Genomic DNA, 12,353 nt, shown 5'->3' on the forward strand with positions numbered 1-12,353 from the left:
CATAGTATCCCATTGTGTGAATATACCATGATTTGTTTACTCATTCACCTGTTGTTGGGCAGCTAGGTTATTTCCATCTTTTTTGCTGTTGTAAACAGTGCTGCAATGAACATGGGTGTGCATATATCCATTCGTGTGAGAGCTCTTATTCTCTAGGATGTATTCCAAAGAGTGGAATTGCTGGATTTTTAAGGAAGTGCCAAATCAATTTCCAAAGAGGTTGTACCATTTTACATTCCCACCAGCAGTATATAAATGTTCCAGTCTCTCCACAGCCTCTCCAACATTTGTTATTTTGTGTTTTTTGAATTCATACTAGCCTTGTTGGGGTGAGATGGTATCTCACTGTAGTTTTGATTTACATTTCTCTAATGGCTAATGATTGTGAGCATTTTGTGATGTATCTTTGTTAGTTGCCTGAATGTCTTCTTTGGTGAAGTGTCAGTTCATATCCTTTGCCTGTTTTTAATTGGGTTATTTGCCTTTTTGTTGTTGAGGTTTTGGATTATCTTGTAGATTTTAGAGATTGGACGCTGATTGGATTTGTGGTGGCCACAAATTCTTTCCCAGTCTGTAGGTTCTCTTTACTCTTTTGGTGAAGTCTTTGGATGAGCATAAGTGTTTGATTTTTAGGAGCTCCCAGTCATCTGGTTCCTCTTCTGGTGTTTGTGCAGTTAGTAATGTTTTGTATACTGCTGTGCCGTGTATTAGGGCTCCTAGCATTGTCCCTATTTTTTCTTCCATGATTTAGATTTTATATTTAGGTCTTTGATCCATTTTGTGTTAGTTTCTGTGCATGGTGTGAGGTATGGGTCTTGTTTCATTTTTTTGCAGTTGGGTATCCAGTTATGACAGCACCATTTGTTAAAGAGACTGTCTTTTCCCCAACTGCGGGACTTTTGGCCTTTGTCAAATATCAGTTGCTCGTAAGTAGATGAATTTACCTCTGGGTTCTCAATTCTGTTCCATTGGTCTATGTATCTGTTGTTGTACCAGTACCAGGCTATTTTGACTACAGTGGCAATATAACCCAAACCCAAACCCAGTGCCGTTGAGTCAATTCCGACTCATAGTGACCCTATAGGACAGAGTAGAACCGCCCCATAGAGTTTCCAAGGAGTGCCTGGCGGATTTGAACTGCCGACCCTTTGGTTAGCAGCCGTAGCACTTAACCACTACGCCACCAGGGTTTCCTCATGGCGGTATAATAGGGTCTAAAATCAGGTAGTGTGAGGCCTCCCACTTTGTTCTTCTTCTTCAGTAATGCTTTACTTATCTGGGGCCTCCTCTTCCCTTTCCATATGAAGTTGGTGATTTGTTTATCCATCTCATTAAAAAAATGCCATTGGAATTTGGATCGGGATTGCATTGTATCTATAGATCGCTTTGGGTAGAATAGACATTTTCACAGTGTTGAATCATATCCTATCCATGAGCAAGGTGTGTTTTTCCACGTATGTAGGTCTCTTTTGGTTTCTTGCAGTAGTGTCTTGTAGTTTTCTTTGTATAGGTCTTTTACATCTCTGATAAGGTTTATTCCTAAGTATTTTATCTTCTTGTGGGCTACTATAAATGGTATTGATTTGGCGAGTTCCTCTTCACCATTCTCTTTGTTGGTGTACAGAAATCCAACTAATTTTTGTATGTTTATCTTGTATCCTGACACCTTGCTGAACTCTTCTATTAGTTCCAGTAGTTTTCTTGTGAATTCTTTAGGGTTTTCTGTGTATAAGATCATATCATCTGCAGATAGAGATACTTTTACTGCTTCCTTACTGATTTGAATGTGCTTTATTTCTTTATCTAGCCTAATAGCTCTGGCAAGGACAATGTTCAATAAGAGTGGTGATAAAGGCCATCTTTTCCTGGTTCCTGTTCTCAAGGAGAATGCTTTCAGACTCTCTCCATTTAGGATGATGTTGGCCATTGGCTTTGTATAAATGTTCTTTATTATGCTGAGGAATTTCCCTTCTATTCCTATTTTGCTGAGAGTTTTTACGATGAATGGGTGTTGGACTTTGTCAAATGCCTTTTCTGTGTCAATTGATAAGATAATGTGGTTCTCGTCTTTTGTTATATTTATATGTTGGACTACATTGATTGTTGTTCTGGTATTGAACCATCCCTGCATACTGGTATGAATCCCACTTGGTCTTGGCGAATTATTTTTTTGATACATGTTGTTGAATTCTATTGACTAGAATTTTGCTGAGGATTTTTACATCTAAGTTCATGAGGAATAGTGGTGTGTAATTTTCTTTTTTGTGTGGTGTCTTTTCCTGGTTTTGGTATCAGGGTTATGCTGGCTTCATAGAGTGATCTTGGGAGTATTACATCATTTTCTATGCTCTGAAATACCTTCAGTAGTAGTGGTGTTAACTCTTCTTTGAAAGTTTGGTAGAATTCTCCAGTGAAGCTGTCAGGGCCAGGGCTTTTCTTTGTTGGGAGTTTTTAATTATCTTTTCAATCTCTTATTTTGTTATAGGTTTATTTAGTTGTGTAGAACAAAATTCTAACTCATATAAAAAGACTAGACTTAGTGGCTTGAGAGAGACTGGAGAAACCCTGAGAGTATGGCCCACAGACACCCTTTTAGCTTAGTAATGAAGTCACTCCTGATGTTCACCCTTCAGCCAAAGATTAGACGAGTCCAGAAAACAAAATAAGACTAAAGGGGCACAGCAGCCCAGGGGCAAGGATTAGAAGGCAGGAGGGGACAGAAAAGCTGGTAATAGGGAAACCAAGGTGGAGATGGGCAGAATGTTGACGTGTGGTGGGGTTGGTAACCAAGGTTACAGAACAATATGTGTACTAATTGTTTAATGAGAAGCTAGTTTGTTCTGTAAACCTTCATTTAAGGTACAAAAAAAAAAAAACAAATAAAGGAATTCATTTCACCACAGCTTGGGAATCTGCCTTTTTAGCAGGTACCCCCAGAGGATTCTGTTGCATGTGGTCTGCAAATCACATCTTTAGAAACACTATTGTTGTTAGTTGCCATCAAGGTGGCCCCCACCTCATGGCGATTCAATGCACAATGGAACCAAACACTGCCTGGTCCTGCACCATCCACATGATAACTCATAAATTGAACCATTGTGATCTACAGGGTTTTCATTTTCTGATTTTCAGAAATAGATCGCCAGGCCTTTCTTTCCACTTTGTCTTAGTCTGGAGGCTCCACTGAAAGCTATTCAGCATCAGAGCAACATGCAAACATCCACTGACAGACAGGTGGTGGCTGTGCTTGAGGGGCATTGGCCAAGAATCGAACCTGGTTTCCTGCACGGAAGATGCAAATGCTACTATAAAAACCACAACCGCCTTATTGAGAAACGCTGGACTAGAGAGAGAGAGCTACTTTGACTTAGTCCCCCAGAAACAGAGCCTGAGGCAAGGGTTAAGGTGCTAATACTTTATTTGGGAGGTTAAGGTCCAAGATGATGAGGGTGAGGGGGAAAATGAGGAGTAAGACACAGGAAGATACAATAGGATGCAATGATTTTTTTGTGTTGGCTACCATTTCAAAATAAGCCCTGCATAGATCAAGCAGTTCACTCAGCAGGTGGGGCTACTGCAGAAAGTTTGTAGGGAGGAATCACACCTCAGCGTAGGGAAAATGAAGTAGGGAATCTCGCTTTCTCACTACCTCCCCCTGGCTCCTGTTTCCCATTGGTAAAATTCACCCATGACATGCTAACGCCCATACAATTCAGGGTTGTGTCATCTTTCTCCTTGGTGGCCTTTCAGGAAGCCAGACCCCACTCTTCTGGGAATAAAGGGACAACCAGGGTAGGTGGGACATTGGCCTAGAGAGAGAAGGAAGGAAGTGGTGAGGACATGTGAGACGATGCATAAAGAAGTTAATAAAGAATAAAAAAGTTAGTCTGGGAAAGGTAGATTTCCAGTTCCCATACAGAATTATGGAAACCCTGGTGGTATATTGGTTAAGAGCTACAGCTGCTAACCAAAAGGTTGGCATTTTGAATCCACCAGCCGCTCCTTAGAAACCTTAATGGGCAGTGCTACTCTGTCCTATAGAGTCGCTATGAGGTGGAATCAACTCGATGGCAGCGGGTTTGTTTTTTTTTTATACTGAATTACAGGAGCCCTGGTGGCCCAGTGGTTAAGAGCTTGGCTACTAAGCAAAAGTTCGGCAGTTCAAACCCATCAGCTGGTCCTTGGAAACTGTATGGAGCAGTTCTACTCTGTCCCATACGGTCACTATGAGTCAGAATCAACTTGACGGCGATGGGATGGATGATGGATGGCATCAAATTACAGTTTTGATACTGGATGTAAGAAGAAACATTGCTAAGAAAATGATCTAAATGGAGATATGTTTACATCAGTAATAAGGGAAATCTAGAATTTGTGTCTATAGTAAATGCAGAGTCGTATCTAGGGGAGGGGCCTTGGTGGTGCAATGGTTAAAGCGCTCGGCTTCTAACCAAAAGATCAGACGTTCTGACCCACCAGTGCCATGGGAGAGAGATGTGACAGTCTGCTTCCGTAAAGATTTACAGCTTTGGAAACCCTATGGTGCAGTTCTACTCTGTCCTATAGGGCTGCTATGGGTCGGAATGATTCTATGGCAATGGGTGTGGGTTGGCATCTAGGGTATGGCAGGTATGGCACCTGCCCTGGGGCAGCACTTGGGGGGCACCAATAAGCAGCTTCTATTAGCCATCGAACTTTCCATTGCCAGCTGTGAGAGATCGTTCAGGAATTTAAAACCAGTTGCCATAGGCACTACGTTCCGTAGATACACTGCTGAGCAGATGTCTTGAGTTTTTCTTTGTGTTTCTTGCCGCAGAAAAACTTCCAGTAAAGGAACACTGATTATCAAATAATCCATGCGAGCAGTTTCAGATTTTTGTAAAAGGGAGGCTTAGTAAATTCAAGGTATCACTTGTCTATTTTATGTACTGAATTAACTTTCCACCTTCCCATTCCAAATTTCTAATAAAAGGTTTCGCTTGGACTAGAGAGCAAATGAGTTTGTGAATCTCATCCAAAATCCCTCTACTTTTTCTCTGAAGACATGTAAGTCCTAAGATACTCTAAAAGGAATATAAAAATAATAACTGTAATTCTCAAGGGCTGCCAACTGCAAACTGGGTTCCAGAGAGTAATAACCTTGTTTAACATTTACATGAAGCTTTCCATCTGTGAGTTGCCAGAACTTGGCTAACATTATGTGCTGGCAAGCTGCATTAATCTGTCATAGAAATAAGGGGAATTTAGTCAGAGTAAATTTAAATAACTGATCAGGTCATATAAGGAATAAGCCACAAATAGGTGGTTAGGCTTATCTTCAACTATCATCCTGAATCATTTGAAAATATTTTAGGTAGCTGTGAGATCCAATCCTAGGAAGAAATATCCCTTGACAGTCATAAAGATGTTGATGACACAGCTGTGAGTTGATTTTAGGTGTGTGTGTGAGTTGATTTTAGGTGTGTGTGTGTTGTTGTTAGGTGCCATCAAGTCAGTTCTGACTCATAGAGACCCTGTGTTCCACACAACAAAACACTGCCCAGTCCTGTCCCATCCTCACAATCATTGTTATACTTGACCTCATTGTTGCAGCCACTGTGTCAGTCCATCTCATTGAGGGTCTTCCTCTTTTTTGCTGACCTTCCACTTTACCAAGCATGATGTCCTTCTCCAAGGATGGATTCCTCCTGATAACATGTCCAAAGTATGTGAGACGCAGTCTCACCATCCCTACTTCTAAGGAGGATTTGGTTGTACTTCTTTCAAGACAGATTTATTTGTTTTCTTGGCAGTCCATGGTATAATTAGTATTCTTCACCAATACCATAATTCAAAGGCATTAATTCTTCTTTGGTCTTCCTTATTCATTGTCCGGCTTTCACATGCACGTGAGGTGATTGAAAACACCATGGGTTGGGTCAGGCGCACCTTAGTCTTCTAGGTGACATCTTTGCTTTTCAACACTTTGAAGTGGTCTTTTGCAGTAGATCTGCCCTGTGCAGTGCGTCTTTTGATTTCTTGACTGCTGCTTTCATGGCTGTTTATTGTGGATTCAAGTAAAATGAAATCCTTGACAACTTCAATCTTTTCTCTGTTTATCATGATGTTGCTTATTGGTCCAGTTGTGGGGATTGGTCCAGTTGTTTGTGTGTGCTGGGGACAAAATGTCAAAAATTTCAGGTTTTTTCTAATTATAAAAAATTTCTTGTATTTTTTCTTTTTAAAAAATTTTCTATTTTGTTGTTGAGAATATACACAGCAGAACATATACCAGTTCAACAATTTCTACATGTACAATTCAGTGGCATTGATTACATTCTTCAAGTTGTGCAACCATTCACACCCTCCTTTTCTGAATTGTTCCTCTCTCACTGCCCCCTGAGTTTCCTATCTAGTATTTTGAGTTGCTGTTACCAATTAGATCCCATATAAGTAGTTCTTTTTTTTTTTTTAACTCACTTTTATGGGAATTTTTAATGAATTCAAAATATTAAAGGAACAATCAAGAGTGCTATAAAACCAAAAACCAAACCTATTGTAGTCGAGTCGATTCCAACTCATACCGACCCTATAGGACAGAGTAGAACTGCCCCATAGAGTTTCCAAGGAGTGCCTGGAGATTCTAACTGCTAACCTTTTGGTTAGCAGCTGTAGCTCTTAGCCACTGCACCACCAGGATTTCCAAGAGTGCTATACTGTGGAAAAATTTTATGTAGATGTGGTATAAAGAAATTGTAAAATATTGAAAAGCTGAATTCATAACAGGAGAATGGCATTATTTTATTTTATTTTTTTGGTATAGGTGAAAAAAGCTTTTTTTAGGTGAAAGTTTACAGCTTAAGTTAATTTCTTATTCAAAAATTTATACACATATTGTTTTGCAGTCCCCACAATCTGACTGCACACTCCCACTTTCCACCGCGAGTTCCTTATGTCTATTCAACCAGTTCCTGTCCCTTCCTGCCTTCTCATCCTGCTTTTGGACTGGAGCTGCCCATTTGGTCTCATATATCTGATTGAACCAAGAAGAACATTATTTTTTGTTTTATAGTCCTGTCTAATCTTTTTCTGAAGAGTGGGCTTAGGGAATGGTTTTAGCTCTGGGTTAACAGAGTGTCCAGGGGCCGTAGTTTTTGGGGTTCCTCCAGTCTCTATCAGACCATTAAGTCTGGTCTTTTTACGGGAAATTTGAGTTTTGTTCTACATTTTTCTCCTGCTCTGTCAGGGACTCTCTGTTGTGTTGCCTGTCAGAGCGGTCATTGGTGGTAGCCGGGTACCATCTAGTTCTTTTGGTCTCAGGCTGGTGAAGTCTCTGGGTCATATGGTCCTTTTGTCCTTTGGGCTAGTATTTCGCTTGTGTCTTTGGTGAGGTAGCTCTTAAAAGAGCACAATGCTCAAGGTAGACATTCTTTACTAGTTGAGCTAAACTTTGGTTTTAAGATTTCAGGGGATTTTTTGGTTTAAGGTTTAAAGATTATCTCAGGGCAGCAGTTTTGGGGGTTCATCCAGCTACTATGGCTCCAGAAAACTTGAGTTCTGTGAAAATTGGAGATTCTGTTCTACATGTCCCACCTCCCCCCTCCCCCAACCCCCTGCCCATGGTCAGGATTCTTCTATAGAATCTTTGATCAAAACATTCAGTTAATGGCAGCCAGGAACCATCCAGTTCTGGTCTCATGGCAAAGAAGGTGGTTGTTCATGGAGGCAATTAGCCACACATTTCATTCCTCCTCCTATTCCTGACTCTCCTTCTTCCTCTATTGCTCCAGGAGAACAGAGACCAATTTTTGTAACTTGGATGGCCACTTGCAAGCTTTTAAGACCCCAGGTGCTACACAACTAACTAGGAGATAGAACAGAAGCACTAAACACAACTTTAGTCCAATTAACTGGGATTTCATACGAAACCATGACTCTAAACCTCCAAACCGAGAAACCAAATCCCATGAGGTATTTGGCTGTACACAATTCAGTTGTTTTTAATATAATCCAGCTACTTATGAGGACAGATACAAGATAGGTAAGGATAGGCAGGTAACTCATGGTTTAAGGCAGAAGTTAAAGAATGGTGAAATTTACCATGTGTAGATCATCGAGTGCCTGTAGGCAACACAGAACCAAATTAAGTACAGAGAAAATTTTGAACAATTTAAAGGATAAAATGGGGAATCGGAAGAAATGAGAAGTTAATGTCAAAGAAAGAAAGAGAGAAGGAAGGAGAGAGACAGGGGTGGAGGAGAGACTGTTAAAGGAGGTGAAGGTAATCCATTAAGGAATTTATTGGGAAAGGTATTTGCCATATAGAAAGAAGAGAATAAGACTCTTTCAGTAGCTGCATTTTTGAGTAAGAAATTGGTTATTGGTGGCTGGACCTGTAATGTTTAGTCATAAAGGTTTTCTTGGGCAATAGCTACATACAAGGCATTTAAGCAGCAATAGGAAGAAGAGTTTGTGTCTTCCTTATGGTAACCGTGTGGCTTTTTTTTCCCTAGACCTTGACGTATATACCTGTTTAGAAAAAGAAAGCAAAGTGGGATGAACAGGATGCTTTGATCACGGGCCTCTTCCAGCTCTAGAATCCTTTGATTCTGGGACAAGATTCCTAGGGCTCCATAGAGGCTGCGGCAAGTGTGTTCTTGGCAGGCTCAATCCCTATAGGGTCAGACACTTGTGGTTGTTTTAACTTCTTATGTTCCAATCTTATTTCTATCAAAGGGGATTATTTTAGCTGCAAATTGACAGAGAGCCTAACTGAAGGCAGCTTAAGCAAAAAATAAATTTATTGGTTCACATAACTGAAAAGTCATGAGTGGATTGATTCAGGGATGGCTTGATCCAAGCACCTCAAATGCTATCACAGTGTTTTTTGATTTCTCTCTCTTCGTTCTGCTTCGTCTCCATTTTCAGACCTGCTCTTCCTTTGTGGAAACAGGATGACTGCTACAGCTTCAGACTCCTCACTTTTCAACTCCCAAGTTGGATACAGAATGAGTCCACTCACATGTGTGCTCCCACACACATCCTAGGAGTCACGCTGGTTGTACCCATTTAGGTCTAAGTGCTCATCCTTAAGCAAACACTGTGGCCAGAGGGATAAAATTGTGCTGATGGGTCAGGACTGGATCCCATGCTTCTCCTCTGGTGTCTGAGGTGTAGCCTGCCTGAGTCTTGTGGATTGGGGAGCCTGGGAGGGTATAATTAGAAGACAGGGGAATGGGTCTGGGTAGCCAAAAATTAATACTGGGCTTGCCTGTTGCTATAATGCTAAACAGGTTTCAACAGAGATAAACTAGGAAGAAAGGCCTGGAAATGTACTTCTGAAAATCAGCCTCATTAAACCCTGTGGGTCACAATGGTCCAATCTGCAACTGATCATAGGAATGGTGCAGGACCAGACAGTTTTTTGTTCCATCGTGTATGAGTCGGGGGCCAACTCGACAGAAGCTAACAAACCACTACCACCCCCAGGCTTAATAAAACCAAGGCAGAGACCTGAGGTTCAGATCTAAAAGACAACAACAAAAGGCAGGAGGGGCAAGAAGGAATTCCAGTTCAGAGATGACCCAGGGATTGAATGACGTGTCCAGGATGGCAGCTCACTGCCCATTTAGGATGCCCTTTGTTCCGGGGGCTGAATCAGGGATTTTGGATAACCCTGGTACATAGTTATTTTCAGGAGATTATAGGGGGGAAATACTCCACTTCCTGTTTAGGATTACACTCTGAACCCTCCCCTCCCACGCAGGCCATATGTTCATTCTAAGCCTTTGCATCCAGCCAGAAAAGCCCTTTGTGTTTTCTTGGCAAAACTGGGGCCCAATAATTAAAGTCCATATGCAAAGCTGCTACCTCCAGCCCACACCGAGGTCTTTTAATTAGTGTATAATTGGTCAAAGAGGTACTATGAAATAGCTCTCAGTCTGGTCTGCCGGAAATGCAGTGTTTGAAAAGTCTCAGACCAGAGAGGGATAATAAACGCTCTAAATCCCATCTGTTGGAATGATTTGTTGAAGGTATGAATTTCTGTGCTGTTACTATTTTTAACAATTATGCTTACAACATTGCTTCAAACACTGTAACAACTACCAGAGATTCATCGGAGGTAGGTGTGTGAACAAATGAACTAGAAAAAGCCTTAGCAAATCCTGTTTTTCTCTTCAAAGAAATCCATAAATGCAGTGGGAGTGAGAGGCAAAGAGGTGGGTCGGCATTTGGTTTGAGTGTCGGGCCAGACAACTCTGGGGTTATGTCCTTTCATGAGGTCAGCCTTCAGGGAAGTCAGCCTGTTAGCAATGAGTGGTCTTTGAAGTGAACAGCACCTTTAACATTGCCTGAAATGCACCTTCTGAAAGAGTTGCTCTTGGCATGAGGAAGGACTTTGATGAAGTCCAATTCATCTACTTATGCTTTCATCACTTATACTTTGGTGTCATTCTAAAAGCAAACCAAACCTGTTCTGTTGAGTCAATTCCAACTCATGGTGACCTGCCCCCCCCAACATGTGTTACGGAATAGAACTGCTCCATAGGGTTTTCTTGGCTATAATCTTTATGGAAGCAGAAAGCCAGGCCTTTCTTCTACAGTGCTGTGGGTGGATTCAAACTGTCAACCCTTAGGTTAGTAATTGAGTACAAACCATTTATGTCATCCAGAGGCCATGAAGAAGGACTTCGAATTCATCTTGGTAGACAATGGCCATTAGCTTTAGAGAAGGAAAGGGATCAAGAAGCTGGGAGGTAGAGATCTCAATGCCTTCTGGAAGCTGTGTCAGACTATAATGAAGCTAAACAAAAAAACCAAACCTATTGCCCTTGAGTCGATTCAGACTGGTAGTGACCCAATAGCACAGAGTAGAACTGCCCCATAGGGTTTCCAAGGAGCACCTGGTGGATTCGAACCACCAACCTTTTGGTTAGCAGCCGTAGCTCTTAGCCACTATGCCACCAGGGTTTCCGTAATGAAGCTGGAGTGATAATAATATCATTATAGTAGCAATAATAATAACAATGACACCCTCCTCCTCATCATCACCATTATCTCCTGATGGCAGCCAGTGCTAACTATGCTCATTCTCATGTGCACTGTGTCATCTGATCTTCACCCCAATCCATGAGGTTGCTACTATTACTCCTCCTGTTTTATAGGTAAGGAATCTAAGACTCCAATGACTTGATTAACTTGCCCAAGGTTATCTAGCTAGGAAGTGGCAGAGTCAGGGTTTGAACCCCTGCAGGTTGACTCCAGAGCCTGGGCTCTTAACCATCATGCTTACTGTCTCTAGCTGAGCGTCACTGAGTACCTTGGTTTTGCTTGAAGGATATATCATGGAAGAAAGAAGGTAGAAGAAGGCAGATGGCTGAGACTCACCCAGGTTCTCTTTACTCATTTAGCCCCTTGAGCAAACCTAGTCAGAATTTAAGGTTTAGAAACAGGTGACTATGCAATACAGGCCTCTAGGAGAACAAGGTCCCTCTCAGCTCCTGTGCCTTTCCATCCCCCCTTTCCAGTCCTCCCCAAGTGTGGAAGTAAGGAAAAAGTGTTGATACCTCCATAGGACCACAGCTGCAATGAGGGGGTGAGAATATGTGTGTGTGTAAGGGTTGGGGATAGATGTAAAGCCACTAAAAGGCCAGCACAACCTTGAGCAGAGCCTTTCTTACTCTCTGTTCATGTGGCCACATCTTTAAGAATCCTAGCACTCTTCCCCCAGGGGGTCTTCTCTGTCCTGTTGTCACCTCACTCCCTGCTGCCTGAGAGGTAAGAGATGGGGCCTAGTCTCCCCTGTTTGCCCTCCCTCACAGGAGGCCGAGGTGTATTTTGGACAGAGGCCTGCACTCACTGAGAGGAGGCCTGGCTGCCTATTCTTTCTTCATCTTCTTCTTGTTCTTTTATCTGTTCATGCCATTCATTCATTCACTCGTTCCCATTCTTTGCCTTGAGCACATCTACTCCTTTTTCCTTGGCTGGAGAGAATCTGGGGAAGTGGCCTAGGTCTGCTCCATTCTAAGGACTAGGTCTGACACCCCATTTTTTTTGCTTTCTCTTCTCTCTGATGTGTCATGGTGGCGGTTGACTTTTGTTGGAGGCTCAGATTTGGGCGTGGGAGTGAATATTCAAGGACAGGCTTTTGGGTGCTCATGCACTTGGACATGTTAATAAGGGAGCTCATACGTGGCCTGTCCTGCTAGAGTTCTGCTTGGAGCCTGGGACCAACCCCAGCCAGCAATAAAGTGCTGCTTTGCCTTGCTTTGTTCTCTGCCCATCCATCTCCCTCAGCAGTCTTGTTGAAAGGGGTGGCTGATTTGTGACAGGACTTGAGCTTTTCCTGGTCAATCCCGTCATGCTGCCGTATT

The sequence above is a fragment of the Loxodonta africana genome, chromosome 2 (genome assembly GCF_030014295.1).
Source record: "Loxodonta africana isolate mLoxAfr1 chromosome 2, mLoxAfr1.hap2, whole genome shotgun sequence".
NCBI lineage: Eukaryota > Metazoa > Chordata > Mammalia > Proboscidea > Elephantidae > Loxodonta > Loxodonta africana.